Raw genomic sequence first — 12,245 nt, forward strand, 5'->3', positions numbered from 1 at the left:
GGGACTGAAAAGGCAAGTTGCATAGCAGCAAATCTTTCAAAGATGATCCTTCTCTTTAGCAAAGACATTTTCCCCTCTCATCAGACAATAAACATAAAGATGGTCTAGTTTCTGTTTGTTTTATGGTTTCAAAATTCGGACAAAGAAGTTATAAGGGCAAGTTAACTTATTAAACTGCTTTGAGCCCTTTGAAGGAAGGATATTTTTATTAGTTATATGTTCAAGGCATTCTTTCTGTCTTTGCAGTTTTCTGTCTCATAAAAGAGATTCTCTTTCAAATAGACCTAAACTGTCAAATGTGTTTTCACTTAGGTTGACTTCATCTCCTTGAATATGCTAGAGTCCATCTGAAGTAATAACCTCTTTGTTAAAACCTTATCTCTTCAAACAAATAATAAAAGCAAGAAGTTTGAACACGTCAAGTGCATGATATGCTAATATATGAATTGATCTCATTATTGATTCATGATGTCTTGAAACATCCCCCTTTGCCCTTCACCATATCTCAGTATGCACTGGATATGATCACCTTCTCCAAAAGTATGTCTATGCATATTGTAGCCAAAGACTAAACTGTGGACAATTAGCTGGTCCATTCCTCTGCCAAGGCTTGAAATAAATCTTTATTCCAGATATTGGAAAGACAGCAACACCCTTTGTCCTCGACATGTGATTCCTTAAATAGTACCCCAGTGGCCTAAAAGAGTCAATGAACTTCTTTAAGCCTAATTTATTCCCAGAATATGACCTGGGTGCTGGGGAGGATAGAACACATTATCTGATGTTCAGATTGCTCAACTGTACCCTAGAGAATCAAAACATTAAGAAGCATATGGTATGAATATTGTCCTGGGGAAGGCACATTGTTCCACTTTGGAATTTAAAACAAGCAATGCAGCAATTGTTATGAACTAACTCAGACCCTCACTTCCCAATCAAAGACTTTATAAAATTTCAGGAAGCAGTATGGCAGATTACCTGTAAAGGTTTTCTGTCTTCCACACCAGGGTCAGTGATTCAACAAAGAAAAAAATCATTGTAATAGCAGCTCATAATGACGAGTTAAAAAACAAAGCAAAACCAAAAAAACCACTTTAGCTTTGTCTTTTCCTCCACCCTCACAGTGGCAATGACAGTGTGCAGTAAAAAGACTTTGAGCTGCTGGCTGATGCTGAAGTTAAATGCGTATGACAGAACTCCCAGCACTGATGGATGGCTCCAAACCAGCTGTGTTGACAAAAGGCTGGGATGTTTGCAATGGTTGGTTATCAGCGAAAATGGGCATTACCCGATTTGGCATTTGAACACTTTGCATAACCTGAAGTGATGGTCAGCGCTGAACCCTGAAGACACGATGCTAACAGGGTTAATATTTGGTAGAATCTGTCTATCCACTGTGGTGACATATTATTTACTGAATCTTAGAAACAGACCTTTTGATAAAAACCTCAACTGGGAATACTAGAAACTACGTAGACTCTTACTGGTTTCTAATAGTTGTTTATGAGAACTTATAGTATGAACAACCTCTCAAAATGTTTTCATTTCCATCATTTATTTTTCTGCCAAACTACTAGAAATTTATATTATATTTTGAAATCCATTTGCCCATATAAGCTTTATTATTTTTCTCAGTCTGTCTATAAATATAATGATGATTTTGCATATTAACTTCATCTGGTATATTTTTTTGTATTTATTTATATTCAACCTACTCAAAAATGTATAAACTGGACTTAGTGGCTTTTTACAAAAATAACATCAAGGATCCTAACATTGCATAAAATCAAGCATCAAAGCAAGAGGACAAAAAAGTATTTTATAAATCACGTTAAGGTATTGTAATTAAGAACAAATGTAACTCTGATTCCAAGTAGCCCGAGTAAAATGAAAATATCACAGAATACAAATCTTTTTTTTTTCTTGAAACAAGTATATCAGTAGATTAGAAGAAACCAGATTTTTCTTGTTCCATGGTTCTGAACGTATAATGTCCAAGTTTTTGCTTTTTATCTTTTAAAATAAAGACCATTGAATATAATATCATCCAATGCTCAAAATGGAAGTCTTTACAGAAACTGAAATGATGTCCATTACATGACTATTTCCTTTATTTGACCTTAACAGGAGACAAGAACATAATGGTAAACTAGAATTCTGTGAAGGAATAGAGAAAATGATTTAATTATATAGCATTTGGCAACCTGATTTAAAATGAGGCTCAAATTTCACTGTAATTCTAAGAAACAAAATGAGTCAAAGTCCTCCTGAAAGATCATTCATAATTACATTGCAAATATAAGCAATCTTTATTTACAAAGCATTTTTGAGTAGCTGCAATAATTTTTTCAGGATAGTTATTGAATAAATATTAAATAATAACAAAATCATATAATGTAGTAAATTAAAATAAATAATACATCTAAAAGTTGTATTAGATGGAGTGCCTTTTGATATATAAAAGGAAAATGTGTGCACTTTCAAAACTCTGTTTAAGGTTGTCCATAGTAGATCAACAGCAGAGCGGCAGAAGCTCTATTGGTTGCATCAAGAATTGCAGTAAATTAGAATGATGTTCTTTCAGGAGCATCATTTCTAAAGTACATGCAGAGATAACTTCTTAGTCAGAACTAGTATGGATACTCAGGGTCTTCTTGAATTTTATAGTATATAATGAGGAAATCAAATGAATGGGAGGAAGTTGGGTAAAACAGTTGAAATATTGTTGAATAAGTGTGGATTCTCATATTTACATTGAATAGTAAAAAAAAAAAACTGCCAATTTTTGAAGATCAATTGATCGTTAGCAGTTCATATGGTTCTATCTCTGATAGATTTCATTTCTTCAACCATGTATGTTGTGAAAAATATAAAAACAAAGTCAGAAGTTTTTCTACATAGTATACTCCTAACCTAACCTTAGGGGTGGAGCTAAAGTATAAATCAAATAAATTTGTCTGTAAATCATCTTTTTTTACTATAAAACTAAACTCTATTTTTGAATCTTATTTTAAAAAGTGAGTTAATATTGTACAAATTGAATGTCATAAGGCAACATTTTCCAATTGGTGATCTGAATAACAAGAAGTGTGTTCCAAGAAATTGTTCCATGCTTAAGTGTGAGGAAACACAGGTTCAAGAAAATTAATCAGATTGCTTTACTGAAGTATTTATTTATGTGTTTTGTTTGATAATGTACTTCACAACTACTCTGGAAAGGGTCACACTATGCAGAATTTTCCACACATATTTGGTTAAAGAATACTTTCTTAATCGAATACGTGTGCTTCTTGGGTTACAGTTAGGGAACAGCTGTCTCCTGATGGCCATCACCTCTTTGTTCTTGTCTGGGAGTTCTCGGTTTCCATCCTGGGCTGCCGGATACGATGATGCATCACAGCAGAGCCTTTAGCTTCCTGTCTGTCTTTCAGTCCCAACTGGCCCAGAAAGCTGTTTTCTCGGTTTTCGGTCAGCTCATCAACCACAGGACCCAATCCATTGCCAGCACATGTTAACAATCCATTGTTACAACTCCAACCTGGGTCCAGAGATGTGCTTTGGACTGTGCAGGCATAAAGGATAATAGGTATGTTTTCATGGTTCTTGGTAATCACATTAACCTTGCTTATTGTCATATTAGGAATATACACTGAAAATTTGTAGGTAAAACAAGAAAAATAAAAAGAAATGAATTTACTTTAGGATTTCTCTTTAAAAATAATGACCAGTAAAATGTAGGCAGAAGTAGCTTTAGTAGTAGCTATAAGAAGAAACATTTTAAAATAATGAGGTCCTTCATTCCCTTGGACAAATCTATTATTGTTACCAACTATATCTTAACACAATGTTTTCCATTTAAAATAACTATTAATAAAGTAAATTAATGAAGCATTGGCTCCTTGTTTCCCAAACATTCATGTAATATTTAAAATAATGATTCCAATTTTTATTTGGTATAAACATTCTTTAAAATGATTCTAAAGATTAAAAAAGAAAAAAACTTTCTCTTTCTCCTACTGCAAGGTAAGTAAAAGGGTTAAAGTTCTGGACTTCATGTGGTTAGGAACAATGTTGCAAGATGCTGGAAGTTTGGCTTCAAGTTTAATTTTATAGCTCATTTAAATATCCAGCATGCAATGATGTTTATATTTATTTTACTGCTTCCTTACCAAATATTTCAACTCAATCTGGTAAAATGCATCTCAAATTTCATAGGAAAACAAGGCCTGCTTTACATAAATGTGTTTCATCTAATAAATTAAACTAGAAAATATCTGTTTATAGGAAATGAAGTTATGCATATTCTTCAAATACGTATAATTATTGATTAGAAATTAACTTGCTATAAATACTGTTTAAATTTGAAACACACAAGCGTTAAAGTGCAAGGGAAACTATTTTGCACTAAGCTTGTAAAGAGTTTTGTCAGAATGCCAAAAATCCTAGATAAATTGTTTGATAAGAGTATATAAAGAAAAAGAAAATAGAAAAATCAGTCTTTGCATTGCTGCTTTACTGTTAGAGAAATTTCCAATTAAAATATATAAGCTTTTCTGTCTGGCTCGTAGAGGCCTGAGAGAGACCTTGTACCTCTTTGCTGATGTTCCTGACTCAGCATGGAATGTCCTCTCCTTCTCGACCCACCAAATTACTACATCTCTTTCAAGGCCCTTTTCAAAAGCTCTTTTCCGTGGAGCTTTCCCCACAGTACAAGTCAGAATTAATTACTTCTTCCTATGGGCTCTCAAAGCACTTTGAACCTCTAAATGGCAATTACTTTATTCTGCCTTGCACTATTTACATGTTTAAATAGGTCTGCCTCACAAGACTTTAGGCTCCTTGAAGACATCTTAATCAACTTTTTTTCCTCCTCACCTCACTGGATTTCTTCCAGCCCTGTGTACTTACTTATGATTTGGAAAATGGTTAACAGTTACAGAATGGGTGCCCAATAACTTTGGGTTAAAAAGAACTGAATTGAAATTATGGTCTTCTTATTGTCTCTTCTAGTCAAATTCTGACTATAATGATGGCTTTCCAAGTTGATCATTTTTGTATCTAGGACAAGAAGTCAGCAATGTTAAAACTGCGATGTGTGGTATTTTCCTAAATTTCTTGGCCTCCTAAATGCACCCTTTAATATATCATACCTGTAGAAATGGCTAAAAATATCACTTGGATAACTATCTTTTCCCTGTGCTTTACTAAGATTAACCTTTTGAGTCATATAAATCAGAAATTCAAGGAAAGAGAAAAAGCTGAAATGCATGTCATCTTTGTCTCTTTACTTCGTGAAACTTTCAACTTGAACATCACATTGGTGATGTTTTAAATTTTGAACTATATTTCTATGGTGCTTCTCTCCACAGAGGTAAGAGCAAACATTATTCACTCTCAGACATCCTTTAATTTTGTGACAAGTATTTTGTAGTTAGAAAGATATGGACATGCAGTTTTAAAAATTCCCCCACGGAGTATAAATGGTGAGTATCGGTACTGAAAACGGATTTGAATTTTTCACTTGAAATCAGTGTACTAATCACTAGACCATGTTACCATACAAATGAAGATTTGAGCATATATGTAAAATACCCCAATTAAACCTCATTGTCGGGCTAGGTAAATGCATCGAACATTGTTTTCTAGGTTAGCCCTGTTATGTTTTTACTGATAACTAGTTTTATATAAATCAAATAAATTTCTCCTTCCACATATAACATCATATTTATGTCTTCACAGTTTTTACTTAGTTTTTAATCATCTGATTTTCTATGATAACCAGATAAGATGGATATCTATTCTCAAATTACAGACAGAAGATACTGAGGCTCAGAAGTTTAATGTCAAAAAAAAAAAATCTTTTTTCTTCCCTTTTCCAAGGATCTTTTTGTCAAATTTAGTAACAGGAAAAGAAATGTCAGAGACATGAGTGGGTGAAACTTAGAAGCACTTTAGAATAATTTGCCTTCAAATTGTCTGATTTTTATTTGATTATATATAGATCACTTTGACATGTTCTGGTATTCATTTTTAAATATTATTTCTTATTTATAAAGAACTACATGAAACCATCACAAACAATTAACTGCAATGCTTAGATTTTTTAAATCTTTACCTCATATTAAGTATTTACATAAAACTTTTGTCTCCATGCATTTCTGTCCATGTACTGAACCGAGTTTAAATAAAAGAACAGTATATTTTCAACATCAACAATAATGTTATGTTTTCCCTTTTTAAAATTTTGAATATTCTTAAAAGTTAGCGTTCACACTTCGGTGCATAATCCAAATATTATTGCAACATTGCATCAGAAGTTACCAATGGCAGGATTTGTAAAATATAAATCTATATAACTGGAGTGGAAGTTGTATTATATACAAGGGACACAAAGCAATATTATAGCTGTACAAGATCAGGTCTGGACTAAGATTTCCAAAATTTTAGTTGTTAGAATCTGTGGAAACTGAGGAATTAAAAAAAAAAAAAGATAATCCAGTACAAAAACAATAGAAAAATTTAAGCTATTTACTTTTAAATATTTAGTTTCATCTTTCATACTTAAGAGGAAATAGGGGCTTCCCTGGTGGCGCAGTGATTGAGAATCTGCCTGCCAATGCAGGGGACATGGGTTCGAGCCCTGGTCTGGGAAGATCCCACATGCCGCAGAGCGACTAGGCCCGTGAGCCACAACTACTGAGCCTGCGCGTCTGGAGCCTGTGCTCCGCAACAAGAGAGGCCGCGATAGTGAGAGGCCCGCGCACCGCGATGAAGAGTGGCGCCCGCTCGCTGCAACTGGAGAAAGCCCTTGCACAGAAATGAAGACCTAACACAGCCAAAAATAAAATATAAAATAAATAGATAAAAAATGATAATAAAAACAAAGGAATTCCTTTAAAAAAAAAAAAGGAGTAAGAATGAGGTGCCACTTTGTCACCATTGTTTTCAAGAAAAGAATAAAATGTATTTATGTGTAGTTGAATGAAATTTTGGTGTTTACAAAAAGAGAAAGGCTTATTGAACTAGACTTAACCTATCTTAATTGTAATTTTAATTGTACCAAAAATGACAGAGTTCAAAACTGGAACATTACGGTTGTAATATTATGTAAATGATTTTAAAAGTATAGACTTTAAACAAATTCAGTTCATGATACTTTTAGACTATGTTTCAGTATCTTCCTTAGGAAAAGATCACATTGTTATTATTACTAAGAAAATATTTTAATTAAGTATCTACAAATTGTAAGGTCTGATGGTAGGCACCAGGTAAGATACCAAGAGGGTTCAGATATGAATCTTTTCTTATAGGAGCTTACAAATAACAGAATTACACTTTAGTTGTAATAAATTCCACAACCCAAAGGAAAAATAAATCCTATAAATCCAAACAGTAGATCACAGAAAAAGCTCTATATTCACAACAGATTCTTATTAGTGATCAACATAAAGTTACAAAACTGTATGAATTGACATAAAACAGTGCCAGTAAAAAAAAAACAGAGTGAGTGTATGATGTTTGTGAAAAAATAACCTTACTGTATTTCAAAATGGATAAATTGTATTCTGATCGAAGCATCAATAAAAATCCAGAACTTGTCATGGCTATGAAAGTGTCCAAAAGTTGAGCCCTCTCTTGAAATTCTCTCCACAATGAGGATTCAAATTGAATTTGAAAAGAAATACATAATACTCTAAATAAAAATATTATATATCCTGACCAATTTTTTGCATCTTGGCAAACTTCACTTATAATATAAAATTCAGTGAAAGTCATGCTGATAAATTATTCAGGTATTCCATAAAGGCAAGTAGCTTTACCTCTTAAGCCATAAATTGAAATTCAAAGATTCTATCATCTTCTCTAAGTTTTAACTAAAATTTTACTTAATTTTTATAGAGAAATCCAAGTAAGTTGAATGACTGTATTTGAAAGACTTATTCAATTTTTTTAAAAGTATAAATGCTTTGTATACATATATACATATACAAACATATAGTGTCAAATACATTGTATGCAATCAATACATTTTTGTTGAAGAATGGTAGGAGATGTATGTCATTTATGCCATTCTGGAATTTATCATAATAATGCCCACTTAAAAAGTTTTTAAAAATCTTATTTTCCTGGACATTAGGAAATTTAATTTGATTTTATGGGAAGTTCCTTTGTGGAAAGTTCTTTGTTTTCCAAGGAAATAAAAACATCATGATATTTAACAGAATTCTAGAATCCATAATAAAAACAAATGGTCCTAAGCCATTACTTTTTATCCTGAAGTCTCCCATTTTCTCTTCTATCTTTGAAAAATAACTAATGTTTAGCAACTGAGGTTTGTTTTTTTTCCACTGCTGAACCCAAGTTAGTCTCAGCCTGGGGTTCTAGTTCTCAGAGATGGGCAGATTTAATATATTTGTCACCACCTTAATATTGCTTAACTTCAGATAAAGTGATGGCTGGTGAGTCCGTGAATAGACAACAAACCCTGAGTTGTTATTTTGAAACAATATTCAAGAACCCCAAGTGTTTATTTTTGCTCTAAGTTGCACTACATCTGCTGGGTTCACATTAAATAATTTAAACAACTGCTTCTTTATCTCCAGCTTATCCAGTTATTACTTTAGTCACTGTCTTGGTGTTTTATTTCTTTTATTACTTTTTAAATAAGTAGAATATGACAATTTCTGTATAAATCTTTTATTTCTGCTGGATAGGTTAGTAAGACAAATATCTAGAATTCATTTTAGGTAAAAGAGTCTACTACTTCGTTTAAATAAAAGAATTTTAAAAGTTGTGAGCTCTCATAAATGGGTACTTTTTGAAGATCAAATAAGCCAGGGCCAATTTAGTGCACATCAAGTGAGATGTCCAGGGCTTGCACTTAAAAATGAATGCGCGTTTGTCTTTTGTCTCTATTTCCCAATTCATTTTTAGGACTTTAAAGATCTGTTGTAACAGGACTCTTGTTACATTTAATAAGTGCCATGTTGATTGGCGTTCTCTAAGTAGGCTTTTCAGTTTGCCTGTGGGGAAATTTAATATAAAAACATTCAACATTCTTTTATTAGTGTTTTTTACTATTCCCAGTCCCATCAGACCTTTGGTGCAAGCAGTGTATTATTGAAAAGCTTATCTGTAAGAAGTGAGCCAAGGGGAAATTCAGCCTTTATTAATATTGACATCATGTTCCCACACAATGGCTGTCTAAAGAAACTTTTCAATTGGATTTCAACTGCTTTGATGCAGTATAAATGGAAACAACTCAATGCATGTTTTAACACCGAATAGTGAATGATGCTGTATCCTACATATCCAAACCTAAAGTTGGAGTTTAGAGATATTTCAGAGAATTTAGTATTCTCAATTTATAATAGTTGGTAGAATGTTAAGTTATGTTAATTTGGTAGGTTCTTGAATACTTACAATATTTTTCTTTGGGTTCTTGTCACTTTCCCATTGCCAGTTTAAAAAAACAAATACAATTAATATATTTTTAAGATGGAAGTGATAGTTAGAGACATAGAAAACAAACTTATGGTTACCAAAGGGGAAGTGGGAGGTGAGAGATAAATTAGGAGTTTGGGATTAGCATATACACACTACTATAGATAAAATAGATGATCAACAAGGACCTACTGGATTGCACAGTGAACTCTACTCAATACTCTATAATAACCTATATGGGAAAAGAATCTGGAGAAGAATGGATATATGTACATGTATTACTGAATCACTTTGCTGTACACCTGAAGCTAACACAACATTGTAAATCAACTATACTTCATTTAAAAAAAGACTTCAGTAAGGTAATAAGTTTGGTTTGAGGATATATTATGTAGGATTATTATTTCTATATTTATTACTATATAGTTCCAACCTTCAGAAAACCCTAGATTTTAGAGGCAATTCAGGCCAGTATATTGAAAATACTTAGTCCTAGTTATTCTACTTTGTTTTATCTTAACAGGTAAAGGGTCAATGAGGCAAACTGCTTTTTTATAGAAATTTAGAGTGCAGCTCTCAATTATCTAGGTGAAAAGGTATTTTTAAGAGAAACATATGGGTGCCATTTCATCACAGAGATGAACTATAGTTAAAATGCATAACGATTAGCACAACCAGTAAGCCAGCACTGCAGAAAAAGGTAATGAGATCTCCAAAATTAGGACAAGTAGTTGCGATTTTGCTCAGAACCTTAAATGTAAATTTACTGTAGAATAAATTCTTGACTCATTGAGCACTATCACTTCTAGGGTTTCAACTGTCCAAATTTGACATTTAGAACATTTCTTTTAAAGTCACCATTTTCCTGGAAACACTCTAATTTTGAGGAGTCTGGGGCTATATTTAGCTTTTGAAGAGTAGTCTTTTAAAAAATATGGTTATAAAACAGATTGATTTAGAGGAGCATTATAATTAGCTGCTGAATATGTTAGAAGGATAGATTATTCGACATGAATCACAGAGCTCACTTTAAGTGTCATTCCCCATTCTAAACTGCCAACTTAATTTCTTCTCATTTTTCACCACAAAAGCCTTTTTTCTGTTATGCCAATAATAAAGGTGTAGTTGTCATGAAATAGGCATACCTTTGTGAAAAAATGAATTATAAACTGTTTTGTTTCAATTTTTAAAGTAACTGAGTCATGATTACTTGATTTGACAATAACCAGGAAAACCCACCTGGAAAATAATATCATTTAAAAAACATATATCCAGATTTAGTAGCTTTATGAGACGCTGGCAAACATTTTTAAGCTAATGGAGAAAAATCTGTAACATAGACTAGTATAAATGATAATAAGTTTGGTTGGTCCAACAATACCTTTGGGAATGTCAGAAAATTATTATATAAAGAACAACTCTAATAATACTGCTGGTCCATATTGAAGAAAAAATTAAGATGAGACATATAATTAGATATCTTTAATCTAAATGTTAATTAATATAATAATATATTATTAAAAGATAATTCTAGAAATTAATGATTTGATAATAAATATGAAAATGTTACCAATCTTTGAAACCCATTCAAAATTTGCCAGCTAAAAGTAGTAGCATCTCTAGTTAGAACTACCAGTACTAAGTTAAATAAAAGTGAGGAAGGTTGACATCCTTGCCTTATACCTGATTTTAGAGGAAAGGCTTTCGCATTTTTTAAAATTGAGGTATATTGGCTTATAATATTATATAAGTTTCAGGTGCACAGCACAGTGATTCACAATTTTTAAAGGTTATACTCCATTTATAGTTATTAAAAAATATTGGCCGTATTCCTTGTGCTGTACAATATATATTGTAACTTATTTATTTGATACATAATAGCTTGTACCTCTTAATCCCCTACCTCTATCCTGTCCCTCCCCTCTTCCCTCTCACCACTGGTAACTAGTTTGTTCTCTGTATCTGTGAGTCTGTTTCTTTTTTGTTATATTCACTAGTCGGCTTTACATTTTAGATTCTACATGTAAGTAATATACAGTATTTATCTTTCTGTGTCTGACTTATTTCACTTAGCATAATTCTCTCCAAGTCCATCCATGTTGTTGCATATGGCAAAATTTTATTATTTTTTATGGCTGAACTGTATTCCTTTGTCTGTGTGTGTGTGTGTGTGTGTGTGTATTGCATCTTCTTTATCTATTCATCTGTTAATAGACACTTATTTTGCTTCTATATCTTGGCTATTGCAAATAATATTGCTATGAACATTGGGGTGCATATATCTTCGAATTAGTGTTTTCGTTTTCTTCAGATGTATACCCTGGAGTGGAATTCCTGGATCATATGGTAGTTCTATTTTTAGTTTCCTTTTTAATTAATTAGTTTAAAAATTTTTATTGAAGTATAGTTGATTTACAATGTTGTGTTAACTTCTGGTGTACAACCAAGTGATTCAGTTATTCATATATATTATTTTCCATTATGGTTTATTACAGGATATTGAATGTAGTTCCCTGTGCTATACTGTAGAACCTTGTTGTTTATCTATTTTATATACAGTAGTTTGTAACTGCTAATCCCAGACTCCTAATTTATCCCTCCCCCACCCTCTTTCCCCTTTGGTAACCATAAATTTGTTTTATATGTCAAAAAAATAAATAAAATAAAATAAAAGTAGTAGCATCACACTGGGTAAATTTTATAGAAGAACCTACATTATTACAAAATCTTGGAACTGCCTTAGTAAGTGCTGCTTTGTGTAAGATTGGCAGAATTGTATAACCTTTGTGTCCATCACAAGT

At 32.3% G+C, this 12,245-nt stretch overlaps 1 protein-coding gene across 4 annotated transcripts in view; it reads left to right on the plus strand.

The window, feature by feature from the left end:
- The window catches only part of LOC132352308 (basic proline-rich protein-like), a 106,919-nt gene that overhangs the window by 78,488 nt on the left and 16,186 nt on the right, over positions 1-12,245 (plus strand). Inside the window, exon 5 of one of the 4 annotated variants that reach the window (XR_009498656.1) lies at positions 1,125-1,224. The exons of the other annotated variants lie outside the window; for them this stretch is intronic. The gene's annotated coding sequence lies outside the window, so the exon portion shown is untranslated. Of the gene's footprint in view, positions 1-1,124; positions 1,225-12,245 lie in introns of those variants that run through there. 4 annotated transcript variants of the gene reach the window in all.

The sequence above is a fragment of the Balaenoptera ricei genome, chromosome 18 (genome assembly GCF_028023285.1).
Source record: "Balaenoptera ricei isolate mBalRic1 chromosome 18, mBalRic1.hap2, whole genome shotgun sequence".
NCBI classification, from domain to species: domain Eukaryota; kingdom Metazoa; phylum Chordata; class Mammalia; order Artiodactyla; family Balaenopteridae; genus Balaenoptera; species Balaenoptera ricei.